This window comes from Pezoporus wallicus, unplaced genomic scaffold (genome assembly GCF_028554395.1).
Source record: "Pezoporus wallicus isolate ANWC-B61680 ecotype Strahan unplaced genomic scaffold, APGP_CSIRO_Pwel_v1 contig_8110, whole genome shotgun sequence".
In the NCBI taxonomy this organism is placed as follows: domain Eukaryota; kingdom Metazoa; phylum Chordata; class Aves; order Psittaciformes; family Psittacidae; genus Pezoporus; species Pezoporus wallicus.
In genome coordinates this window covers 358,625-384,201 of record NW_026641787.1, presented here as the reverse complement: position 1 = coordinate 384,201, position 25,577 = coordinate 358,625, and the positions used below count along the sequence as shown (strand labels likewise).

Sequence of the window (25,577 nt, the reverse complement as noted above, 5' to 3'; positions counted from 1 at the left end):
CCTGGGAGTGTGGTGACTGGAGCATAGTAGTAGTTTATGCAGGAAGAACCAGCAGGAAGGGCCCAGAAGCCTGGCAAGCTTAAGTGGTAAGCTCAGCCAGTGGTCATCGAGAAGGTGCTCAAGGTTGGGTTCCACCCAAGAGTACTGAAGAAGCTGGCAAAAGAGCTTGCCAAGCAGCTCTCCATGAGAAGGCTCAGGAGGAACCCTATCACTCTCCACAATTACTTGAAAGGAGGATGGAGTAAGGAGGTGCCTAGTTTCTTTTCCCAAATAACAAGTGATAGGATGAAGGAAAATGGCCTCAAGCTGCCCCAGGGGAGGTTTAGGAAAAATTTCTTTACTGAAATGATGCTCAGGCATTGGGACAAGTTGCTCAGGGCAGTGGTGGAATCACTGTCCCTGCAAGAGTTAAAAAACTGTAGATGAGGCCCTTAGTGACATGGTTTAGTGGTGGCCTTGGCAGTGCTGGATAGGGTTGGACTTTATGCCAGTTGATTCTATGGTTCCCTTGTTTTGAATGGATTATGGAGTAAGTCATTCCTATAACTTTTTTCATAGGCTGGTGTCAGATCACTTACTGTGATCTCATTCCTGGCTGTGAATGAGCCCCCTTTGTAAGTGATGCTTCTATGAAAGTCTTTGAAGAATTTATACAGTTGGCTGTTTTGATTTTTTTTTTTTTCTTTCCTGTCTCAAGTTTTTAATCTTTGCTATATTGAGCTATTTGGTTTCTTAATGCACTTCCTAAAGTAGGGGCTGAGTCACTGTCACAGGGCAATGCCTGTCCTTTCCTGAAGATTCAGCAAAAAAGATGGGGCATTAATTAAAAGCCTGTTAATCCTTCTCATCGACTTTCTACTAGGACAGAGCTTCATAATCATTGTTATGGAAGTATTGTCAATGAGACTTAAAATGGAAGCTCTGATCTTTAAGGACTATGTAGCAAGTTTTGTAAGCACAAGGTCATTAACCACTGCATTTCAATTTAGGTAATTGCATTCTACCTACTTAAATCCCCCTCCCCTGAAGATTATTTTTCCTTCCATGAGCAGTCCTGCGATTTTGTTATGTGCTATTAAACAACTGCCATATTCTTTTGCTGCAGTGCAGTATGAGGAGAAAGAACCACTTATATCCCTGCTTTAAAATCACTTCTGGATGCATATGAGCGTATAAATGTGTAATGCTGTTACTGCAAAAATTGTAGACTCCGAGTCCCTTTTAAGATAGGGACAAGTTCCATGTGAACCTTGTGGTGTTTGTCCTCAAAGAGAGTACTGTGCTTTTTACCATAGTGCTGTGTGGTGAAAAGCAGCCTGATGCTTTGAAGTTAGGTGATTACGTATTTCTGGGGTAGCCTTACATACAGTGCAAATGAATGCTTGAATTGTCCTAATTTATTGGGGAGCAGATTGTTTTAAAAATCCTGATTAACGTTTTTAGATCCAGGTAACTGCTGTGATTGCAGTGCAATGCACACCTGAAGCCTGGCTTGGCTCCTGCTAAGTGTGCCTATCCAAAAGGTGTCTGGCATGGTGCAGCATATAAGCAGCCTGCCAAGCAGTTTGTTGAGGTTGATGTCTGTGTTGATTAACAGGCAGAAGTTTGACCGCTCTGAGTTGTAGACCATGGGGCTGTTACAGCTACAATGTTAATGGAGTCAATATTTGAGGTACGGTTACGAGAGAGGCTGTAAGATCGTTGTGGGCTTTTTCATTTAATAAAACCTAACCTCCATGTTAGCTAGGATTTCAAGTTTAGCTTGGAGGAGAAATGGGGTGAAAAGTGTGAAAACATGTTTCTAGAACAACTGTGTGGCATTCATCTTATGAATTTATGAAGTGCTTCGGACTCAATAATGAACATGCCACATGGCACCATTGCAAATGGATCCTGATGCACTTGGCAAATTATGAGAAGATTATGAGAGAGATGCTTGGATGTCCGCATTGCTGTTTGACTCCTTGGAGTTCCATAAAGACTTTAGATTTCATCCATCCCTAGGGTCAAATGCAATAGATTTGGTTTGTCTTTTGGGCTTTTCCTTAACAGAAATTCTTGCCATTCCAGGAGGCGCAGATCTCCCTTTGCTGTCATATCTATAATATTGACATGACAGTGAGAGCAAAAGTGAAGTGTGCTATTAAAAAAAATCAATGCTAAAACTGTAGCAGTAATGAGATAGGCTCTGCAGTTCACCACTCTGTCGTTTTCTTGCTTTTTCTTATATACCAGCCCCTTCCCACATTCGTGAAATGTGTTGGCCATATGGGCTTCTGTTTTGCTCTCAGGCAGCAAAGTGTTGCGTTTCTAGTTGATTTCAGTGATGCAAGAGCATTGGGTCAGGTCCCAGTTGTACAAAAGCTTATATATGCACTTAATTTTTACTACCAGGAGTTGTGTTTTATAGGATATAGAGCAAGGTGGCTTCTGAAATCTTGAAGCCAGTTTGACTGCTTGTATGTACTGAGGAGCTGCCTTGTAGCTCATATGTATTAAAGATCCTCCAAGTAGGGGCTTTGCCATTGTACTTGACCCTAAGAGTCTTGTTTCTGGGGGTAACTTTCCTGTAACTTGTACTTGCACATAGACCAATCTGATACACTGCTTGGTGCACAAGGAAACAGGGCTGGCCTTGGGCGTATTGATGGGGAACTGAGGAAGCCCACAGGTTTATTCCCTACCTCCTCCCTGTTGGGTGCTGCAGATACGATTTATGTGCAAGGCAACTGAGCATAGAATGGCTGGCAATGGGAGTAGTGGTGTTTTGTGCTGGCATTGCCTGTGAGAGCAGAGTGGAAAATCAGATGCTGAACAAGCAAAGAAAATTGTGTGCGTGGACTGGTAACCGACACTTGGTGACACTGAGCAAGTGATGCCATGGTGCATGGAGACCCTGTGCTGCCAAACCCACTGATTTTTCAGGTGGCACACATGGCTGAGGGGCTGGCATTGCTCATTAGTAAGCTTTGGTTGAATAGGTGTGTTATGTATTACATCCTGCTGGTAAAATAACAATTGGGTAACTTGGTTTCATGTGAATGAAACTTCTTGTGCAGATTCTATAGTATGTTGTACTTGTTTCTGCCTTAAGTTGTTGCTTTGTGTACTCTTATACCCTGGATGCAGTTTTCATAACAACTGGATGTAGTTAATTAATAAGCAAACATCAGCTGCAAGATTATTGCAAGTCTTTTACTAGTTGATGTTTGTCTTAAGGCCTGAACTCCTGTAATCCTCTGAGATTTACTTTTCTTTTTATATGTGTACGTTTATGTATGTGTGTATATATAAAAAATAAAGAAAAAAGGTTCCTGCTTTTCTAGTAATTAGAGAAAAGCTTCTAAGTGTGGCCAGAAGGTAGAATAATACATCAAAACTTGAGTTGCTTATGAATTTTAAGCAGCATTCATTATTCTTGAGGGCCTACGAATCACGGCTTTTCACTCTTGGGGTCAGCAATTTCAGCTTTTGTGTGCATACCTGGAAAGAACTAAAATGCGTGTTATTCCTGCTTCGCTATTGTAAAGACAAATCTCTCATGTCTGTCTTTGCAAATCCAGCTCAGAAGACAGGTGAAGAGTCTGACATGTGGGGACTTGACAGCTTTGTGTTGCTCTAGGTAACTAGGGAGATGTTGTGACTGTACCCCTAGGAATGGGTTGATTGCTATAGATTATGCATCTCTAGACCTCTTTCCAGGCAACAGATACATTTGTATGCCCAAGATCCAACATATGCAAGAATTTTTTCTGTAAGAAGTAATGTAATCTCTCTGCAGTCCATAATGTGCTAAATCAACTTTACAGTTGCTTCTGTTGTACGGGAAACTGAACTGATCCAGAGCTCTCCGGGGGACATGTGGTGCTGATGGCATTGCTGTACCTCTGGGCGTGTGCCTTATGCTTTTCAAGCTTTAAAATGGGCAAGCCTGTTTTAGATCCTGCTGGCTTTTCTGCCACTTGGCCAAGCTCCTTACCAGTGGAACAAAATTTGCTATTAGTAAATAAGGGTGACTTTTAATAAGACAATTGTCCATAAACTTGATTAATATTTGAAGACAATGAATGCATTGGGCCAACACTGCCATGTCCGCAGGACCAATACATCCTCAACTACTCCTTCTCCCCTTTTCTGTTAACAATGTGTTTTAATGCAGGCGTTTCCGTGCTTCTGAACTGACCCTTAATTTCTGAATTCTCCTCTTGGGAAGCTGGCTGGGCTTCACCCCATCTAACTCTACCAGTCTGAAAACCAGGCATCCAGGCTGTCTCTGTAGGTGAATGACACACTGCCATCTGTAGCAGGAAATTCAGCACGCTTAATTTAACCCTGCCCTTCAGAGGGCAAAGTCAGTAAGTGAGGGTGCCTGTTTTCCCTCTTTTAGTAGAGAGGGAATTTCCAGATAGCAGGCTATAGGGATTGCTGGCTAGAATCCTGGGTTGCCTTTAGGATTGCTATGCTGTTTGGTTCCCTAGGTGCCCTGAAGGGTGGGAAAGGGAAAGGCAGGGAGCAGGTTTAGTTCTGGAAATGGTGCAGCCTGAACCTTTTAGAGTTTCCATAATAAAATATCAGGCAATCTTAGTTTTGTGGGAGGAGGGGAAGGCACACCATTTGCCTGGACTCTGGGTTGGGAATATGTAGTTTTGTAAGGACCAGCTTTTTTGTTTTCCTGGGATAGAAGCCCTGTTTCCCAGTTAGGGGGAGCATGGCAGTGCTCAGGACATGCATAAGTTGGGAAGGAAGCTGCCTCTGCAAAACTGGTGACAAGGGAATGTTATTAGCGTGGGTTGTTTGATGTGCAAGTTTACAATGGGAAGTTTAGAGGGATCACTTGCACGGCCAGCCATGGTGTAAATGGAATTTAAACTCCTGCATTGTCATTAGTAGCACACAGGGGATAGGTAAGTTTGAAGGCGATTTGCATGCTTACGAATGGATTGGCTGTATATACGCAATTCCAGGCAAGTGTGCAGATATAAAGGGATGAGGTCTAAATCTGGCTGGCTTGCAAGCTGGCCCTGTGTATCTAAGCACAAATGCTGAGACAGGATATCTGACTGGCTCCCATCCCCTTAGCTTATTCTCTGGAGCTTGCTTTTTTTATGGTGAGAAGTCAAAGTCCACGGTTTGGAAGTGAAGCAGGACAACAGCACAAACAGAACCAGAGCTCCGACTGTCTGAAGCTTTAATGTCTGTAGGGTGTAACAAAATCAGAAATAAGGCTGAAAAAATTCTTAGTGCATCCCTCCTGTCTTCATGCAACGATCAGCATTTTCTCTGTTACTGAAGGATAGGTTGTTACTACTGGAGGAAGGGCCAACTGCCAAACCAGTCTCCTTTCAATATGTTGGAGAGGGGCAATATTTTCTTTGGTGTGTGTATGTTGTACTGCCCTACCTGGTCTAGTGGAAGGTGTCCCTGCTCATCGCAGAGGGGTTGGAACTAGGTGATCTTTAAAATCCCTTCCCACTCAAACCATTTTGTGATTTGAAATTCTATTCTGTAAAATGGTTCTATGAAAAGCAATAAAGGACCTGCTAATATTCCATGCCATGATGCTTCAGGAAAACTCTTACTGCGACAGCTTTTGATGAGGTATCTCAGTATGGTCCCTGAATTTCTAGTCAATGAATGTGGAAGGTGTGGGGAGAGTAGGCAGGAGAGAGTAGATGAAAGTCACAGCTTTGCCTTGTGTAAATCCAGGAAAGTAGACCTACTTGCACCAGCTATTGCTCTTCAGGCTACATTGGGAAGATTGGTCTTGCCTTGTCTTAGCACAGTGCAGACTGTGGTTCATGTCAACTTGGGGTGCACCTGACAGTGGCAGGCCAGAAGAGAGGGGTGATGTGCTCAGCTGAATGTGGTAGCCGTGCCTGCTTCAAGGGACCTTCCCATCCCTCCACACAGTGCGTTGCTGAACTGAAACAAATGCTGAAAAAGCCTTCTGGAGCATATTGTGTTTATTCACTGGAATATATTTTGCCTTGGAGATGAGAAACATTACCTCAGTGAAAAATGGTCAGTTTGCCTTGTTCAGCCTTTGTGAACACTGGAGCAGGGTGAGAGAGGGAGCCGGAGGGGGTTCTTGGAGAACTAAAGGGCAACAAAAATACTCATTTTGAATTTAAGACTATAAAATACTCTACTGGACCTCCAACTGCATGTTCTGTCTTAATGCGAGTTAAATAATGCAATTAACAGCTAACGAATGATCAGCTGCCTATCTGGGGCTTGACACTCTTCCCACCCAGCCCATAGGGAAGGGCCTGCAGTCAACTGAATTTGTGTTGTGAGTGTAGAACTTGACAGGAGCTGCTTCAGGTGAGAAATGGTTAACAGTTGCAGCTTTTCTGCAGTAAATGGCCTGCAGCTGGTCCCAGGTTGGTTAAGGGGAAAGGCTGCATGGAAAACTTGGCCCTTTTTGGACCTATGGAGAGAACAGGAGCAAAGACTCTGCCAAGCTATCAGCCTCTAAGCTGAGAAGATCCTCATAGTCTTAGAGAGATACTGTCTTTGGAAGGTGAAGGTGGAGGAAGGCTGCAGCCTGGTGTAAGAAGGACCAGGCTCAAGTTTGCACCTACTTCTGTCCTGTGCTCACTTTGCCCTGGTCAGCGAAAACCACTGGTTCTGGTCATCCCAACACACTTTGGCCTATGTCCTTCCCCAAGTCCCTTGCACATCTCCATGCTGCCATCTCTTCTGTGCTTCACTGCCTGTCATGGGACAGGGGTGTTGGAGGTTTTGTTTGAAGTGTGCTACTCTGAAACGGGGTGTGCAGCCTCTTGATGCTGAGGGCAGCAGAAGGAAGGCTGAGCAGCATTGGGAAGTGCTACCAGCCTGGGCTGGCTGTTCAAAGGGACAGATCTGGTTGGTGGCTTGGGCTTGCCATGCTCTTGGTTGCTGCTGATCCTTGGGCTGTGGTTTTGTGTTGTGCTGCTTCACATCAGGCATACTCCTCCATCATGGGGGGAATGATGCTGGCTTTGCTGCCCTGCATGCCCCTCCTCTCTGGAGGGGTGCTCTGGACTCCGCTGCAGAAATGAGCAGAGATCATTCCAGGGAAAGCTTTGCAGGAGGGAACAGGCTAGTCAGGGGAGATGTTTTTTATTTCGGGTGGAATAAAAACAGCAGAGTTGTATCCAGCAGCTAGGGAAGGAGGCTGAGATGAGCAAGGAAGGTAGATAACATGCAGCTGGACTTGTACAAGAAAAGATGAAGTGTGATTATGAAGATGTAACACAAACTGATGGCGAGTGATAAGTGGAGCTTATCTAGTTCAGGAGCAGCTACTCTAGCACCATGCTGCAAATCCCTGCTGAGCTTGGCAGGTGTCTCAACAAATCCTTGTAATCAATGGCATCAAAGGCAGCTGATAGATCTAAGAGAATCAGCATGAGTGCTTGATCTTTATTGACTGCCATCAAGGACCAGTGAAGTGGATAAGGAGGTGGTGTGATGGCAGTGCAACCCTCCTGCTAGAAGACCTGAATAGGCATGGATTGGATGGGTTGGCTGGTCTGGGAGCTGGAATTTGTGTGCAGTGCTGTTGTTGGAAGAGCTTTCACCTACCAAGACCTAACTGCAAGGTTGGCTGTTGGGGATGGAGAGCTTAGCTCAGTGTTCCTGCCTGAAGGATGCCCATTGCTGGCTTCCTCCTCCAGCCTTCTCCCTCACCATTGCAACAGTGCAGATTGAGGAAGGGAACGACCCCCTCAGGTGGGATGGGGGATGCACAGAGCTGGGACGTGGGTGACCATCTGTCTTTGGAGACAGTGGTGCCATTTACACTTATGTGCTGCCACTCATCCAGTAGGAAAATCTGTCCTCGCTAATGATACAAAACCATGTTCTTTGCTTATCCTTTTTCCCTTCAGTTTTCTCTCCCCCGGTCTCCCCTCATCATCGCCTACTGTGCTTGAGTCTATAAAAGCTGCCATTGCTCCCCCTCCTTGCGTGTGATTTGGAGCTGCTCGGTCCCCGCAGCTCCTCTAGCAGCCCCTCCTGTGACTAGCCACCCTGTCTCTCCCCTCTCCTTTCTCCATCTGTGTCAGTCTGTCATTTTTCCCTCTCCCTTATTTTTTTTTCCTTCCTTCCCTTGCTGTCATTCCTGGGTTTCACTGCTAGCAGGCTGTCTTGTGTTGATTGCTGCGGCCCTTGAATTGGCTCTTTCTGTGAAGTTCCCTTCTTAGCCAGTATTGCAGGCAGCAGGCTTCCTGGGAGGAATGGTCAGGAGCTAAAGGGAGAATTGGAAGGTAGGATTTAAACTTGGGGGCATAACTCATTGGTTTAGTTAGAAGGAGGGGAAAAGGCCAAGGCTCTGCAGAGATTCAAGAGCTTACTTGTGGAAACAGCAAATTTCCCCTGTCTGTGGAAAGGATTGTATGGTGAGGTTGGATTGCTGCTTCCTTATCCTCACAGGCTGCTTCCATCCCCATCTAGAGTATTTTATTCCCAGCCCAGGTCCTTCTGGCAGCTATCCTCCTGTACCTTCCAACATGAAAGTGGCATCCCTGACATCCCCATCCTGAGCTGTCAATGTGCAGGAAGGGCTGTGGTGGTAGCAGGATGTCAGGCTCCAAGGGGTACATCCACACTGGAAATGGGGGCAGAGTGCTAGGAGGAGAACATCCCCTGGGCGAGCTTGGATGAGAAGCTGCAGGAGCATCTGGCCCTGGTCCTGTCTGTGAGGTAGCTGGATCTCTGCTAATGCCTGCTCACCAGGGCTGGCTCTTGTGGGCAGATGCAAACAGATGTGAGCTCAGCATGCTGACTGGGAGCTGCATGGCTGTGGTCTTCTGGGCCTTATGCCCTGCCTTGGAAGCTGGGCAATGTTCTCAAGGGTTTGCCTGTCTCAGCCTTGTTCCTGACCCCCAAAAGTTTGTGAGAGCTGTTTCATCTTTAATAACTCACTTCTGTTTATTGCTGCCTTCCCAGAGTAGCATGAAAGCTGAAATACCACGAGGGCTTTTGGATTGCTTGTAGCTTGAAGTAACTGGATGTCTCGAGAGGCAGAGTGAACCGAATGTGCCTCTTTGGGGATTTCACTTCTTAGAGTCATGGCTGAAAATGGCTAACATCAGTACAAATTCATCCAAGAGAAAGCTGCTGAATCCAGTGCTTGTAATGCTGGCTATGAGATTCGCCTTAACATGAGAGAAGGAGGGAAGGAATGGAAAGGAAACACATGGCAAAATATTAACCTCCCTGTTGAAACGGGCAGCTTGTAACAAACAGCAGCTGTTCTATTTCATGGCATGGAAGAGGCAGGAGCTTAATATTTGAGGTTAGAGAAATATTTTCTTCCATGCAGAGCTTGGTAGTCTCTCAAGGCAGATCCAAAAATCTCTGCTTGCTTTCCAAGCCCTGCTTGTTATTTGGGAGCACACTAAAACACCATGAAGGTGGACTTGGCAAATCTGCCTTGCCCCATCCCAAAAGGATGCTTCCTACATTTACCTGTATCCCGCATCTTGCTTCTCAGCCAAGAACTCAGCACTCTAGTGCAGCAATAAGCTCCCCTAAGAATACAATGTCCTTATTTTCTACAGAATGTACTCCAGATCATTTACCAGCCAGCTAGCAGGCATTGTTAACAAGCATTGTAATAATAATCAAGCTAAAACATATTTGGGAAAAGTATGCTTTGTGATGTGTTACAATTTTTGTCACTGTTTCCGTTTGCATGTTTACTGACTCGTGATGCAATTTTTGTTTTAAGACTCCTGGTTTTATGGGTGAATCTGGCAGGCTTTGCTTTGTTCATCTGTGAGATTCAGTCCAGGCCTTGAAAGTGTTTGTGTCATAAGTGAGTTCTATTAAAAGAGACACGCTCACAGAAGTGCAACAGTAATAATATATTGCCTTTGGTACCGCCTGATGCTCGGTGCCGCTGGCCAACTGTGATATTTCTTAATGAAGGATGGTATTTTTTTTCCTCAAGGCAATTTTTTTTGTTTGCTTCTTTCTTTCTCTGTGGCTCCTTTTTGATTAATTTCCTTGGTGGTGTAGGATCCTTCCCTGCTTTGGAGTTTGCTCCTCTTCTCCTTCCTTGTTGACCCATAGTTTAGCAGTCTGTGTGTTGCCAACTGCTTTTGTCTTCCTATCTGGAACCCTCCTTGGAAGTGGGATTTCCGTGACTGGAGGGGGCCTGAGGAGATAGCACAGTTGTTTTATACAGGAACAGCCTTTGGAGGCGGCAGTCTTCTCATTGGTTCCTTACAGCATTTTTTTGTCCTGTGCCACTACCTCCTGGTTTCTAATTTTTATAGGTTGATGCTGTTGCCTTTCCCTACATGTATGACTTGATAGCACCCAATTTCTTCCTTGCTGGGTGCTGAGTAATTTTTTTTCCTTCCTTTCCTGCCCAGTGGGATCTCGGAAGTCTCACAGTTCATACAAGGGTCACACACACAAACGGAACCCAAGAAATGGAAGACTTAGTTTTCATGGTTAGATGAGGTGGTAATGTGGTGCATAACTTTCCCACTCTTTTTATACCTTAATGAAATTTTAATTTGAGGTCTGGGATACAGGGTCTGGGCAAAAAGCCTGGGAAGAATACTGGAATGGGGGACTGAGAAGCCCAGAAGGAATGTAATTCCACACAGACAGCCAGCATGGAGTAGAGGTGGAAAACCTATCCACCACGTACCTGTCCAATGGAATGGGGGAACTGGGGAGCAATGGCACGAGTAAACAGCCTGGAGAGGGGATTGGGTGGGCTGGGAGAGGTTAGTGGAGGGGGGCAGGTATCCAAGAGGGAAGAGGTGAGGATATGGATGGAACGAAGCTGGCTAAGAAGGCAAAAGCCGGGGCTGTGAGCCCAAGTGGAGGCAGGCTGGCAAGGCTGAAGGGCTCAGGCTGCAGTGAAGAAGGGGTGGGATGGGAGCATCCCATGTGGGGTTGCTGGGGTGAAGTAATGTCTCTGCCTCAGAGTCTGCATGCTTTGTATTCCTGCTTATTTCTGTTTCCCTGCTGTCAGAATACTTCTGTAAGGCTCATTGCCTAAATAGGCGTCACATTGCTGTCTTCACTGAATGTCATCCCTTCCCGTGGATGCAAGGATCCTGTGGAAAAAAACACATGGACATGTAATGAAAGAATGTTGTAAAGGCAGTGTGAAGAGGGAGAAACTGAGGTTTTGCATTCACCCTTAATTCTCTCTTAGTTTCTTGGATTGAGTCATATCAAAACAGTTTCTCCTAAGCATATTCAAAGCACGGTTTCCCCCTCCTCCCTCACAGCAGCTGATTTAGCTCCATTTAGATGTGTTGGTTGTTACAGGATGAGCAAAAGAGGTCTTAGTCCACCGTGCTGCCCAGTGCAAAAGCAGTGTCAAAGCTAGTCCAAAAAAAACCCCTCTTGAATGCTTCTGTACAGGCAAAATAAAATCTTTAAAACTATTGAAATTCAGCTTAGTTTTCCATAAAAAAGAGCAATCATACCTGCCATGGAAGCTTCAGCTCAAGCTGCCAGTCAGATGGAGCTGTAAGAAAATGACATTGGGTGTTGGAAGGGAGAATGGTTTGGGGTAGGATTAATTAAAATTAGTGTTATCAGTATAGCTGCATGCAGTCTTCTACCATGTAGTTCAGCTCTCACTGAAGCCTCAAGTTCCCTCTACAATACAATAATTAACTACTAAAGTAAGTACTTTAAAAACCATTCTTCCTCCAGAGAGCCATAACCCGGGATTTTTTTTCAAAGAATAGAATTAATTGCATCTCTCCACAGTATCTTTGAGGTGCTGTTATTTCTTTAAAATGCATTTCCAGCATATTGCGATATGTCACACATCCTTTAAATATCCAATAGCTTTTTAACTTTTAAAAATCTATTTCACACTTAGTGGCATGTCTGTAATGCGTTTTTCTGGAATGTGTGGCAGATGTCTGGGGAAACTGTGTTTTCTCCCATATGGGGGTTATTTTACTGAAAAATGAAACAGGATTGGCACTTCATTTGATTTCCCTGAGCTGTCACACCAGGGATTCTCTGGCTGGGTGTGAGACATGAATCCAGATCATAGGTAGACTGCAGAAGGCAAAATGTCCTCACTTCCCTGGGTGAAGGGGAACTTCCCATGGAAGAACATCCTTTGGGAGAACAGACTGGAGAGGTATGCTGTAGGATAAGCTGCTGCATGGGACTTCTTAGCATGATCTGAAGATACAGAAGGAGCATTAAGGGTGTACTTGGACCATCTTCCCTGAAGAAAGGGAAAGTGGCAGCTTTGAGGTTATTCAGACCTTCAGGGAACTCCTGACTCTTGTGACCCAAGTTTCTGAGCTGAGAACTAAGGCAGGATTTCAGGGTGGGGTGTTGCTGAATTTGGGTCCTTGGAGTCGTCATAAATGCCCGGGCTGCAGTCCTTTTAGATGTGTGAGGCCACAGTTGCACGGCTGTGGTTTAGGGACAGAAGGGAATTTGTCACTGTTGTGTTGGCCAACGATACCTGTGTTTTTAGGAGCCTGATCTGTTTCTGTTTTGACTACCCTGTTTGAATGTGTCCTTGTGTCTCCTTGTCCTTGTGCCATGGTGAATTGTGTCCCTGTATTTTCTCTTTCTTGTTCCCCATAGACATGGAGGCAGACCAAGTGCTGTGCATGGGGCGAGCCCCTCTGTCATTTCCCCCTGCAACAGCAAGAGAGAGAGGCAAGGGAAGGAGGTGGAGCAGAGGCACTGCTGTTGGGAGCCCCTGAAGCTAGTGCCTGTGCCAACATCTCCCCTTTGCTGAGACAAACATAGTGGAGATAAATACCAGGTGTCTCCGCAAGAGTAGTTAAATGCACCGACAGTCCCTGTTTTGTCATGTTGGGATAGCTGAGTCTTTCTTCCAGCTTCACACTTCCAAAGATTGCCTGTGGCACGTGGCCAACCCCTCTTCTTGTGTTCAACCTGGGAGATACATTCCTAAGTTTCTGGGCATTAAAAATGCTCAAGCCTTATTTGGCTGCTGTGGCAGCCAGCGTGTCCTCAAGGCTGGTATGTGTGGGCATAGGCATGCTGCTGTCGAGGCATTTCTGGGCAGAGTTTCCAAGGGAAAGAAGAGCAGAGCCCTGGGGGAAGCTGTCACAGAGGGCATCAAGCAGGGAAAGCACAATGGTGCTGGTTATCACTTCAGAGATGTAAGCTGCTATGTGGAGTTGAGGGGATGGGTGGCTGAATGACCTGGGACATTCCCCACAGGACGTGGGATGTCTGTGGTCCCATCAGTGGAAGCAAATGTGTAAGGTTGGACAGCTCTAGTGGGCGAGAACAAAAGTGATTATTTCCTTCCCCAGCCACTTGACTTCTCTGGGTGCTTCTTGAGTGCGATTAAGAAGATTAGTGTCATGTACTTGAGTCTTTGCCTTGTACCTATGGCATTTCCCATGGTTGTCTGCACGCATGAAGGATTTCCTCATCCATTGCTGTGACATCTCTCCCCTTTGGATGCAAGATTATTCTTTTCTGATGCTTAATGTTCTCCTGTGTCTTTGTGTTTTCAGGAACACAAGAGAAATTCCCAATAGAAAAATCTGATACAAATTTCTTGCTTCATGGATTTAGTTATATCTGGGATTATTTCATCCCACTTGAATGACCTCTTCTGAAATGCTGCTTCTTCCCCCAAATAGATGTGAAACTTTGTATTTATAGGCTTATATCTGCACCCTTTCTCAACTAACTGTGCTGCTTATGCTTGCTGCCTTTAGGGCACTTAGCTACGTGCTCATGTTTGGAAATTGCAAGGAGGCCTCAAATGCACTGCCATGAGATTGTTACGTCTCAGTCTTCCTCCTTGTCCCCTCCTCAACATGACTACACTGAGATGCAGGCTGGACTGTGGCTTTCAACAGAAAGCAAGCACCAGTCAGACCTGCATCCATGAAAATGCACTGAGAATTGGGCAGAAGAAAGTATAGGATACTGCAATGCATATTACTTTTGTATTATTAACTCTATATTAATGATACATACACATAAATATGTTTGAATAATAGTGATACTAATACTATATAATAAACCACCTAAATTGTTTCTTTATTACTCTAATTTGTATGCATGTGTATAAAGCAGAGGTGTACTCACCATTCTCTTGCCATCCCTGAAATATACAGGAGGATTAGAAGACATTTGCATTGATGAAGCTTAGGCAAATATTTGACCTTCTGGCAAGTTTCTCTGCAATTATCCCTGAGAGGAACTTGCTGTAATTTCTCCTGTACACCTGGCTGGGTGATACCAGAGGGATATAGGGAAAAGAAGGGGTCCTTCCACCCATGTTTAAAATCCTGAGGGGACCTAAAGGCTTTTGACTGGAAGGTGGGGATTTAAGGTTGGTGTTATTGTTCAAGGTGCAGGGGGAAGAGAATAGATCATGGTGGAGGAAATGTAGTGGGTTGCTGTATTTTAGGCCAGCTGGAGGCCACTGATGGGGAGTGTAGTGGTTGAAATGCATCAGACAGCTAGAATCAGTAGGCTCCCAAATGTAGCTCAGGTGTGTTGAGATCCTAGTGTAAGCCACCAGTGCAAGGAGCTGTGTGTTGATGGTGGAAGTGGAGCCCTCCTAGCCCTTCCTGGGCACTCCCTGTGGGCTGACATATCCAGGCAGCCACTGAGGGATGCGAGTTGTGATTTGGTTGAAAACCAAGGTGGGTTACAGGGACTGGAGTTCACATTCAGGAAATATCTGTGGGCTGGTAATGGAAAGGCTGTGTTTTGACAGAGGTGGGTATGGGGCTGCTCCTGCCAGATTAGTTGCAAGTAAGGTGAGCTGAGCTTCCAAAGATGCCGGGCTTAGTGCAGGTAACAGTCAAGTGCTTGGGCCGCATTGCTGTGGGTAATAAATTGACAACGCTCAACTGACTTCTAGAGAGCTCTGCTTGTTAACCCCAGTTCAGGGCATTTTGGTTTTCTTGAGCTGGTGTATAAATCTTTAAAGCGGGAAGAAGCTCCCTATTGCAGGACTTTGGCCACCTTTCTTGTTTTGGTCAGGCTGAATATACCATAAAGGGCAACCTTTGTGTCTGTGCTGTGTTCATGCTTCTGTTTGAAGCAGGCACTTAATGAAACAAAATTAAATCTGAGCTGGCAAGTTGAGTTTGAGTTTCAGCTTCACTTGATTTGTTCTGTGTTCAGATTAATTCTCCTTTCCCCCAAATGCTCGTACCTCCCACCCTGTCTCTCAGACGGAGAAGCAGCTGTTGAGTTGTCATTTCTCTGCTTTTACGAAAGCCCAGTGGGAAGAGGAGACAAAGCAGAACATCTTCTGACTGCAGGCAGGGAGCTGAGCTCCCAGAGGAGCCTGTGCCTAGATGCTGCCTGTGAACTGGTGGGTCATTGCTCTGGGGATGCTCAGCAGCAGCCCTTGCTGGAGGGAAAGAGGGAGAATATCCAGGAGAAGAGGTCATAGCAAGCCCAAGTGTTGTGAAGGTTGCCAGTGAGTAATTCACTGGACCTCTGTGTACCTGTCCATCTGAGGGAGAACTGCTAGGCAGGACCTCCTGGCATGGCCAGGGAGGATGGAACATGGAGAAGGTTTGGGAAAGAGGACATGGAGAATAAGATGAGGCAGAGTATTAGTGCTCCTTGGAGATGGTATGTCTTTAAAGCTGATGTGTTGCCATGGAGTGTGCCTGGCAAGTGAAGCTCACTTGTTGTTTCAATAATCCCATTCAGGCAAACAATAATGGTGAGGGGATTAAAACCAATGCAGAGTGAAACCACTCCATTGCCTGCTGAAGTGTGGTCTCCTTGGCTCCCACACCTTCCACTGCCTGGGCACCTCTACAACTTGCTCCCCCACATGTTGGGTAAAACAGCTTCCCTGGTACCTGCCACACACAAGCAAATTGCTTTCCCATGGTGTAGGAGCCCGGGAGAGCACTTGCCACAGCTTCTGCACGAACAACCAAACAGGGAGGGGAGAAATGGACCTTTCTGGGAAGCCAGGAGTGTGGGTGTGGGACTGGAGGCAGCAGAACTAATGGCAGTGCTCTCGCTAAGGTAAACAGGAGCAGAACTGGGTTGATGGAGGTCTGGTGTTACTTAACATAGTAACAACAAGGAAGCTAATGTTCCTGTAATAGAAATGTCAAAAGACCCTTGACTAGAAGATATTCTAGGTAACATGACCTAGAGAGATTAGTAGCAATGAAAGGACATAAGATGAGACTTCAACCTTACTCATCTTGCTTAAATGTGTGTCTCTTCTATAAACTCTTTTCACCATCATCCACCTCACATTGCCTTGTGGTCCATCCCTCTATGGACCTCCTGCCTGCTGGTACCTTTGCTGGCTCTAACTCAGCTCCTCAGCTGAGTAAGCTGTGGTATCCCCTGTAGCAGGGTGCTGGGGACAATCTCCATCAGATCTCCCCAACAGATCCTCATCTCTTGCCCTTCGACACCTTGCTCACCCGAGTCATCTGATTGTGGCCCTATGTCTCTTCCCTACTACCTGCCATTGTCTTTGTCTCTAACAGCTGCTGTGGTACAGGAGTCCCTGTGCAGCCAGAATGGCCTTTACTTCTCTATGCCTCCAGTCATCCTTCATCTCCATGTGCAAAATTATTTTCTTTTTCCACTCACCCTGTTTGATGGGGAGACAGTTGAGCCACTATTCCCTCAGCATCTAATGGGGTGGAATAATCTCAAAAGAAGGAGTGAAGGAGGCAGTGGGGATAGAGGGAGAAGAAGCTGTTGCAGCTCCTCTGCATGAGGGTGATGACCATCCTGTGGTTCACAAGCAATTCAGGTGAGGAGGGGTCCCTTCAGTGGGATGGAGCTACTGTAAAGGGCTCCTGGGTGAGCCTAACCCCTGCTCCAAAATGATGAACAACCCTGTTTCTCAGAGTGCAGCGTGCTGGGTCTCTTCTTGCTTTCATAAGCTGTTGCTTCTCCATAGTGAGGTTCCCTGTCCTGTTCCAGGTCTCCTTTCCATGACAGCCAGAAATACTGTTTTAGCCAGAGACAGTGGAAAGAAACCTTTCACTTTTGTGCTTGCAGAGTTCAGTGCAAACACACCCTTCACTGGGGAAAATGAGGGCTCACAAATTGTTCCAGTGGAGTCCTCCTTGGAGAGCCTTGCATCCCTTCTGCCCCAGGCTGCCCTCCCCTTTGGTCATCATCCCCCCCCTCCAGCTATGCAAGGGTCTTCAGGCCCCTGTGCAGCTTTGCCAATGAGAGGCTCCTCATGCCTGTACTTGATTACTGATGGATTAATGGGTGTCTGAAGTGTGGGTTATTAATCCTGACCTTAGGCAATGTTCCATTAAGAATGAGAATAAACCAGAAAATGAATAGAAGAGGAAATGAGGCTGAAGAAAAGAGAGTCATGAGGAAGAAGTGTGGAAACGGGGAGGAAGAAATTCAGTTTGGAACTTGTTTTCTCTGGCGACAGAGTGGAGAATAGGAAAAATGGGAGGTTTAATAGGGCAGGAGAGGATAAGGTGGATTGAGAGGAAGGAGGGTCAAAGGAGCTCTTGTTTAGGCAGCCTGCCAAGGGCCAGGGGCCTGCTGAGATTTTGGCAGGGCCAGTCTAAAGCAGATGGGGATAGAAATATTGCTAGTCGAAGGCTGCATGAAATATTTAGGATGTTCCATCAAACCAGCTTCTCAGTGGTGGTAAGATGCTTGGGCAGTGGGAAGAGAAGAAAAATTTGTCTGATAATGAGCTTAAATGTACTCTGATAAAAGGCAGCTCTCTACATCTCTTATGCAATTTTCTGTGGAGGTGACATGCTGTCTAACTATGCTGGACACAAGGACAGGTCTCCTCATCTTCTGAGGCTTTAGTTTGCTTTTGCTTTACTCTTCCTCACTTTCTTCCTGTTTTCCCTGTTCCCCAAACTGAGAACATCTATCAGACAGTAACCAGCTTCAAGCTAGCTGGGTCTTGCTCCCCTCTTCCTACCGATAGGGTAGAGTATAGCTCTTGCCCCTTTGGGCACAAATGCACCATCTCCCTCATCTCCCCTTTTCTGCAGCTGGGGACATTGGGTGGGGAGTCACCTCCTCAACTGGTGCCTGGTCCCTTTGACTATCTGCTCTTGGGGGTGGGATGACTTGGACCGTGCCCAGTACAGTGAAGGCACGAACTCAGCTGAGGTGATGTAGGAGCAGAATCTGGTAAAAGTATCCGCAAGGGTTTTTCTGACTTTATCCCACCTTGGCTGGCACAGGCAAAATTCTTGGATGTCACTCAGGTACTTGGATATCACCCAGGAGAAACCAGAAAACTCAACTTTTTCTCTGCTTGTGACGTTTTGGACCATTCTGCCTAGATACAAATACTACACTCATGCAATACTTTAGAATTTCTAGAGTAGATTTATAGAATGGTTTGGGTTGGAAGGGATCTTAAAGCTCATCCAGTTCCAACCAACTGCCCCACAGGCAGGCACACCTTCCACTAGAGCAGGTTGCTCCAAGCCCCTTCCAGCCTGGCCTTGAACACTGCCAGCGATGGGGCAGCCACAGCTTCTCTGGGCCACCATCCTCACAGGGAAGAATTTTTTTTCCTAACGTCTGATCTAAATTTACCCTCTTTCAGTTCAAATCCATTCCCCCTTGTCCTATCACTACAAATGTCCCTCTCCAGGTTTCTTTTAGGCCCCCTTAGGTATTGGGAGGCTGCTGTAAGGTCTCCCCTGAGCCTTCTCTTCTCCAGGCTGAACAAGCCCAGCTCTCAGCCTGTCCTCATGGGAGTGCTGCTCCAGAGCCCTGATTGTCTTTGTGGCCCTCTTCTGGACTTGGAAGCAGGTCCATGTTCCTCTTGTACTGGGGCCCCAGAGCTGGATGCAGAACTCCAGGTGGAGTCTCATGAGAGTGCAGTGGAGTGGTAGAATCACCTCCCTCGACCTGCTGGCCATGCTTTTGGTGTTGCAGCCCAGGGCACGGTGGTTTTCTGGGCTGCAGGTGCACACTGCTGGCTCGCCTTGAGTCATCACCCTTTGCTTTTCCCTTTTCCCTCCATGTGAGCAGCCGAGAAGCTTTGCCTTCAGACTGGATGTGTGTAATCACCATGACCTAGTTTGAGAGCTAAATCTAGAAGGGGGGAAAATCATGCCCATTAAGTTAACAAGTACAGTAAATCACTACACTCTCCCTAAAATCCAGTGTTACATTCACTTAGTAATTTAGATCGGGGCTCGATCAGGTTAACAACAACAGAAAAATCTCAGCAGACACTGGTTTTAAATGTAGAAAACAATCCAGACTTAATTCTGAATCTTTTGGCTCTAGAGACCTCATTTAGAGGTGACAGGTAGGGCATCTTGCTTTTGTGGTCTTCCTGTGCATGGTGTGTCCTGCCCACTATTTCCTGCCACCCCTTCCCTGCAAACCATGCTTGATCTTCTCTAATAAGGTGGAATTGCCTGCTCTTCCCACTGATTCAGTTGAAGTCTGCAGATGTGACAGGTCAGCAAGTTCATGTTAGGGTTTTATTTTGGAGGTAGGGTGGGAAATAAGGAAGGATATGAAGTATGTTTGACGTGATTCAGAAAGCAAGTGTGCCTGGGTTATTGGTCTCCAGATTTTCTTGATCTTTGTCTATGTGGGATCAGAAAACACCGCAAGACAAGTTCAGTAGACAAATATTACTGTATTTAAGGCAAAATGTGCTACAGGACTATAACATCACGAGTTAATAAAAGTGAAGGAGTGAACAAAAAGTAAATGTTATCTCAAATGACAAAATAACAGCCTTTCATAATGAACTAGCATCCTTCCCTAGGATTATTGGCTTCCAATAAGCCCAAGCTGTTTTTTTCCACCTTTCAGTCATCACAGACAGAAAATGTTCAGAAAATCATTGGGGTTTTTCTTCCCATCATGTTTGTAATTGGATCCCAGGTACTGAAATGTGTGGTTAAGGCTACTGCTGAAACATCTGCAGTATAAGACAGCAGCATATCACCTGTTTTTTCCAAAGGTATGAGACATGCATCTGCATTTGCAAGAGCAGTATGGCAGTTCACATCTGAGTAGATTATGTATGGGAAGCCTACATGTTGATGTTGTCTCTCTATTACACTGTACCAAGATTTAAGTATTACCTTAGCTTTCCTCAAGTGTTGTTATTCTCTTTGGCTGTTCCCATTCCTTCCTTGTTAGGAGGAATCCATGAAGGGGAAGTGAAAAATATAGAAACTTGATTTGGCTCAGGAAGCTTGTTGGCTGAGAACAGTTGGCAGCTGGAAGAATGCCTAAGGGAAGTATTGTCTGCTCATACCATTTTTACACACTTCCCTGGACAGCTGTGTTACAGCCCAGTCTGGACAGATGTTTGATCCAACCTGAGATGCTCATTTATTTGTTTTGTTATATTCCTCTGACTGCTCCCTGACTTCTGTGGGCTTTCTGAGAGGCTGTAAACACTTCAGGTTACTTGCTTCATTAACATCCTTTCTGCTCAGTTCTCATTACCATTTTCCCTACCTTTGCATTCAGGTTGCTTGCCCTTTTGATGGGTTTTCATTCAGGTGGACACTGGACCTCCAGATCTGGATGGAACAGGAGTACTTGACACTTCTTGCTGGGAATTTCTTGCTCATGATCAGTAGCTGAAGGGGTGGGATTGGAAACTACCATCTCAGCACCTCGTGGTGCCCACCCCATGTGTACCTGCTGATTAGAGCACCAAAGGAGCAGGCTGGGCAAGTGTCCCTGACCAGGCTCTGTGGAGTCCCATCTTCCATCATTCCTGCTGAAAACAGGTCAGGAGTAAGAGCTTCTCCAGAGAAGAGAGGTAAATATGGGCTGTGTCTTTGCTGGGTAGATAGTAGCAATGTGGGTATGGACTGCTTGCTCTAAGAGGATGGGAGATTACCTCTCCCCTGGCTGGACAGGTCAGCTCAGCTCTGGCTAGTCTGGGCAGACTAGATTCTGCTTCATAGTTTGCTTTATGTTCTTCTTCCCACTCTCCTCCTTGAGTTTATATGAACCTTTTGTCTAAAAATTTAATTACAGTGACCTTTTCCATCTAGGTGTGATGCAGCCCCTGGTTACAAAGAAAGATCTTGACCAACTTCCTGACTAGTTCAGCCATTTCTTGAAGTTCGTTTGAGGACAAACCTGTAGCACAGCAATCAAGTGCACAGACAATTCAGCAGCCTGAGGCTCCTGTAGGAAAGCACGGGCTGGGCAGAAGTCTTTCTTTCCTTGCACAAAAGTCTGGGCTTGTTACACTACTCTTGCATGTCCTGTTTGTGGTTTTACAGAAGTTCTGCAGTGTTTTCTGTACTCATACAACAGCTCAAGCTCCCATAGGCTGAGAAATTCTGATTTAGTCTTAACACCAGCATTTGTCACCCAGAGATGCAGGTGATTCAAAAGGAACTGTTTTTGTTTCATCTGCTTGCTGAGAGTCTGTGTGAGAAAAACACTTGTTTCTGGCTTTTCTTGTCAAATTGTACTCAAAGTTAGTTAAGTGTTATTTTCTACAAACTGCTCCTCCTACCCTTCCGATCCAGCATTTCTCTTTTATAATGGGATTAGCTTTGGATGCTGTTCCCGTGCCCTTTTCTTTAGACTCAACACAGTATGTTGTTTTAAGATCTACTAATCAATTTTCTAGAGCGGTGCTTAATTTCCAGCACTACACCTAATGAGATACTGCAAGAATGAAGTAGTCTGAGGGATGGTAACCTGGAAGGAAGGGGTGTAGGGGTGAACGAAAACAGGCTTTGATGGGCATCCAAGAAAACGCCTTATAAAGGACTGAGGGTCATGCAGGAGTGGTTACTTAAGTTCTTAAGGGATGAGAAAATGCTGCTTGCTGTTTGCCTGGGTAAAGTCTGCCTTCAGCCCTTGGGAGGTGGTGCTTGTTCACACATGCTATAATGACGGTAACACCGCCTAATGCTAATATAGACAAAGATGATCAAGGCTTTGGAGGGAGTGGATCATCAGTGAACCCCTTCCACCTTTTTAACAGAAGCAGCCTGTGCACCTAAATAGGTAAAGGGAAAAATGATATGGATATGGATAGAGCTGCTGTGTGCAGCTTTGGAGGGAATTTAGGGTGGGGGCAGGACAGATGTTGAAGGGAGAGATTTATTCAAATTGGGTAAAGTGTCTAATTTGACTAAAAGGTTGGTTAAGGAAAAAAGACAACTTGGAGAAATTATTCTCTCTAGTGCTGGGCTAAATTTCAGAGGGTGAAAATGACTGTTCAGTAGGGCAGAGGCTGGTATGGACCCAGAGGGAGTTTGAGAGATGGTTCACGTGCCAGTGGGTGGTGCAGCCTGATGGGTAGTAGGGTAGGGATACTCTTGAGTATTTTTCCTGTTTGAACTGTCCCTGGTGGGTTACCCCTGTCTGGGCAGAAGGCAAGAAGAAGCAGTGTGAGAGTGCCCTGATTAGAAGAAGAGGAAGGATGAATAGTATGTCCCTCAGAGGGTGGCTTGTAGGGGACATACGGTTAGTTGTATGTGCAACATTACCTTGAAGTCTCACTCTTGTAGTAGTATATAAACATATTTGCCCTCTTTCCAAATCACTCTCTCCATCTGTTTTATGTTGTAGGTACCTTGGTCCTTATCTAATGTTTTATTACCTTGATAGCTCTCACCTTATTAAGTGTGTCTGCTCCTATCTCTCTAATCTCTTCACAGCACTTCCCCAGGGTGCTCTCTCCTTTGTCTGTTACTGTTCTCAGTCACTCCTTTACCTGTCTGTTGCTTGGTTTTTTTTCCACCCCTCACTAACACATTGCAACCTTAGTTGACGCTTCCCTTGGAGCACTGGTGAAGAAACGCTGTGTGTAGGATATGGGAAGCAGTGCAATGGATACAGAGTGAACTGCAGTGCCCTGGGGAGCTGGAGATCTGGTATGCTGTGGATTGGGAGCTGACCCTTTCAGGCTCCCTGTGTAACTTGAATCAGCTCTGACCTTTGGTGGCATAGACAAACCAGTCATGAAAGCCTCTGCTCTGCATTTATGCAAGGGTAGTATTTATGGGGGTCAGCAGCTGCCCACAATGTGGCAGATGATGCGCAGAGATGTTGCAGTGGGGAGCCTCTCACTCCTGCACTGACTCTCCTCGCACAGTGTGTCAGATGGAGATTGGGCTTCATAATGAGCAGAAATTAAGGCAGCCTGGAATAAGCAGGGGTGGAGGTGGCTGAGGCCTGGAACAGATCCATATTTCTGAAGTGGAATGGCAGGAAACCACCTAGAAGAATGTGAAGCTGATGGTGCTGCTGTGCAGGATGGTTTTCCACCCACCTTCAGCACTCTTAGCCTGTCTGAGCAGCCAGCCTCACCTAAGGGGCAGAGAGCGGTTAGAACCAGAGGTGCCTACAGCCTGTACAGAGCTGTGGGAGCCCCTCTGCATAAGGCACCACCAGGAGAACTGCTAACAAGACCTGCTTGTATGGTAAAAGGGTTGTGGTCAGCTGTGACCTCATTGTGGAGCATCTGAAGGCTTGATAGCATGGTTATTCTCAGCATCTTGGCATCACAGTGGCCCTTGAGCTGAAGTGAGCAGTGTGCTGATAGACCCAAGTTGCTTCAGAGAGAGCCTGCCCTCCTGGGAGTGTGTTTATTTGGTTGAGAGATGATTTCTCAAATTCAGACGGGCCTGTCAGGGGGGGATGAGATGTGGAGGTGAGCTGCGTAAAAGACAGATCTCTTATAACTGAGCTGTCTAGTTGTTGATGTCCAAAGCGGGTGGGCTAGATGGCCTGTGGAGGTGTGTGTCCCACCAATGACTAGAAAGAGAGCTTGATTTTTTACTAGCCTAAACTGCACCCCACCTTCCTATGGATCCTCTGCCTGCTGGCTGAAGTGACAAGAGGGGAATCTGAATCAAGATGTGCATGTGGGAGGTATCTCTCACTACCCATGTCATTTGGCTGTCCTCTTCATGACTTGCAGCAGGCAGCTCTGCTCTCAGGGCCTGCTAACAGCTATGTTGCACCAGCTCTCTGTGCACATCAGTAAAAGCACCCTCTCCTCATATAGTTCTCTCCTCAGGGATGAGACTGGCATTTTGAGTGCTGGCAGTCAGGTGCTTTGTTCCCTGGCGCCGGTTCCCAGTAGGTGACAGGGCTGTCAGTGGAGCAATGCACGTGTGTGAACATGCGGCTGCTCCTCAGGCACCGGGATGTGAGGAACTCTTTCTGACTCCTCAGCTCTTCCTGCCGCAGCCTTTTTTCTGCCTTCGCTCCCCAGATTCTCTCTATTCTTTGCCTTGGCAGGAAGACGTGTCCCAGTGTGCTCAAGGCTTGAAAAATTGTGAGCAAAATTGGAAAGGTTTCAGCTTTTTTGTACGTGTTTCCATTTTTCCTTGCAGTTTACAGTGCTAGACGCACTGGATCTTATTACATAAAGATGTTGTTTCTTGTCATTAATCCAAGGCATGGTGGCTGTTTTTGGCACTTTCCTTCTAATTTGCTGTTCTCCTTAGTGAATAGTTATAGCACACACAGACTTGCTCTACTCTAGCCCTGTTGATAGCTTTTGCTACCTATGCCCAGGGTCAAGGGGAGCATCATTTCCTGTTTCGTTTTTGCCTTTTTTTTTTTAATCCTCTCCTGATTTTATACATTATATAAAAAATAATTTTGACTGAAGAAATAGCAGCCCAGCAAGATCTGGATTCCTCTTCCTAGGGAACAAGACTTTCCAGGTTTGCTCATTCAGCTCAAGTAGGAGTTGTACTGCTAAATTCTGGGATCAGGCATTGGACCTATGGATTCAGTTTTGCCTGAAAAAGCCACTTAAAATGCTGTGAGAATGGCTTTACACAGCAAGAAAACAATTATCAGTGCTCAGCTATTCATACTCTTATGAATATTACTAGAATGTCAGTATTAATGTTTCTGCATTTCTCCCTTTTTGCCTTAATCAGGATGCAGAAAGCATCAGTTACAGCTTTTCTATGCATGAGTGTGGCCTTTCAGTAAAGGACCTGGCTATTGGATGACTCTCCCACAGCAGAAGTTTAAGACTAAAATAATGCTAAATAGTTAGCATCGGAAAGGACCTCAAGATCATGTAGTTTCAAGCCCCTGCCACGGGCAGGTACACCTTCCACTACACCATGTCACCCAACGCTCTTTCCAACCTGCCCTTGAACGCTGCCAGGAATGGAGCATTTGCCACTTCTTTGGACAGCCTGTTCCTGTACCCTCACAGTAAAAAACTTTTTCCTTATATCTGACCTGAACTTCCCCTCTTTTAGTTTGAACCCATTGCCCCTTCCAGATTAACCCTTATGTTCGTCTGAGGTTAACTTTAGGCATGTCCCTGGACTCCTCTGTACTTCTTGCTCATCTGAAAATGAGGGTAATTGTGTTCCACCACCTGCTGTGATGGCTAATTAAGGCCTTCTTAAGTAATTGAAGAAGCTGGGGTGAAAGGGAGGATCAAAACATAAAGAACTGTTGCAAAATTAAGTGTTCCACCATTCAGAAGTACAGAATTAACTTGGCCAATGCCTTTCCTCATGTATTCACAGATCATATTCTTTCCCACTGGTCTCTTACCTCTGCCACGTGCTTGAAGGATGGTGCTCACTTAGTGAGCACCCAGGGTTACCCTTTGTTTACCTGTGTGTTCAGTGTATGGCTCTAGGCCC

The 25,577-nt window shown here is 45.9% G+C and overlaps 1 protein-coding gene across 2 annotated transcripts in view; it reads left to right on the top strand.

Moving 5' to 3' along the window:
- Positions 1 to 1,570: 1,570 nt before the first annotated feature.
- The window catches only part of CACNA1I (calcium voltage-gated channel subunit alpha1 I), a 149,669-nt gene continuing 125,662 nt past the window's right edge, over positions 1,571 to 25,577 (top strand). For both annotated transcript variants that reach the window (XM_057425354.1, XM_057425353.1), the window contains exon 1: positions 1,571 to 1,672. The gene's annotated coding sequence lies outside the window, so the exon portion shown is untranslated. The remainder of the gene's footprint in view (positions 1,673 to 25,577) is intronic.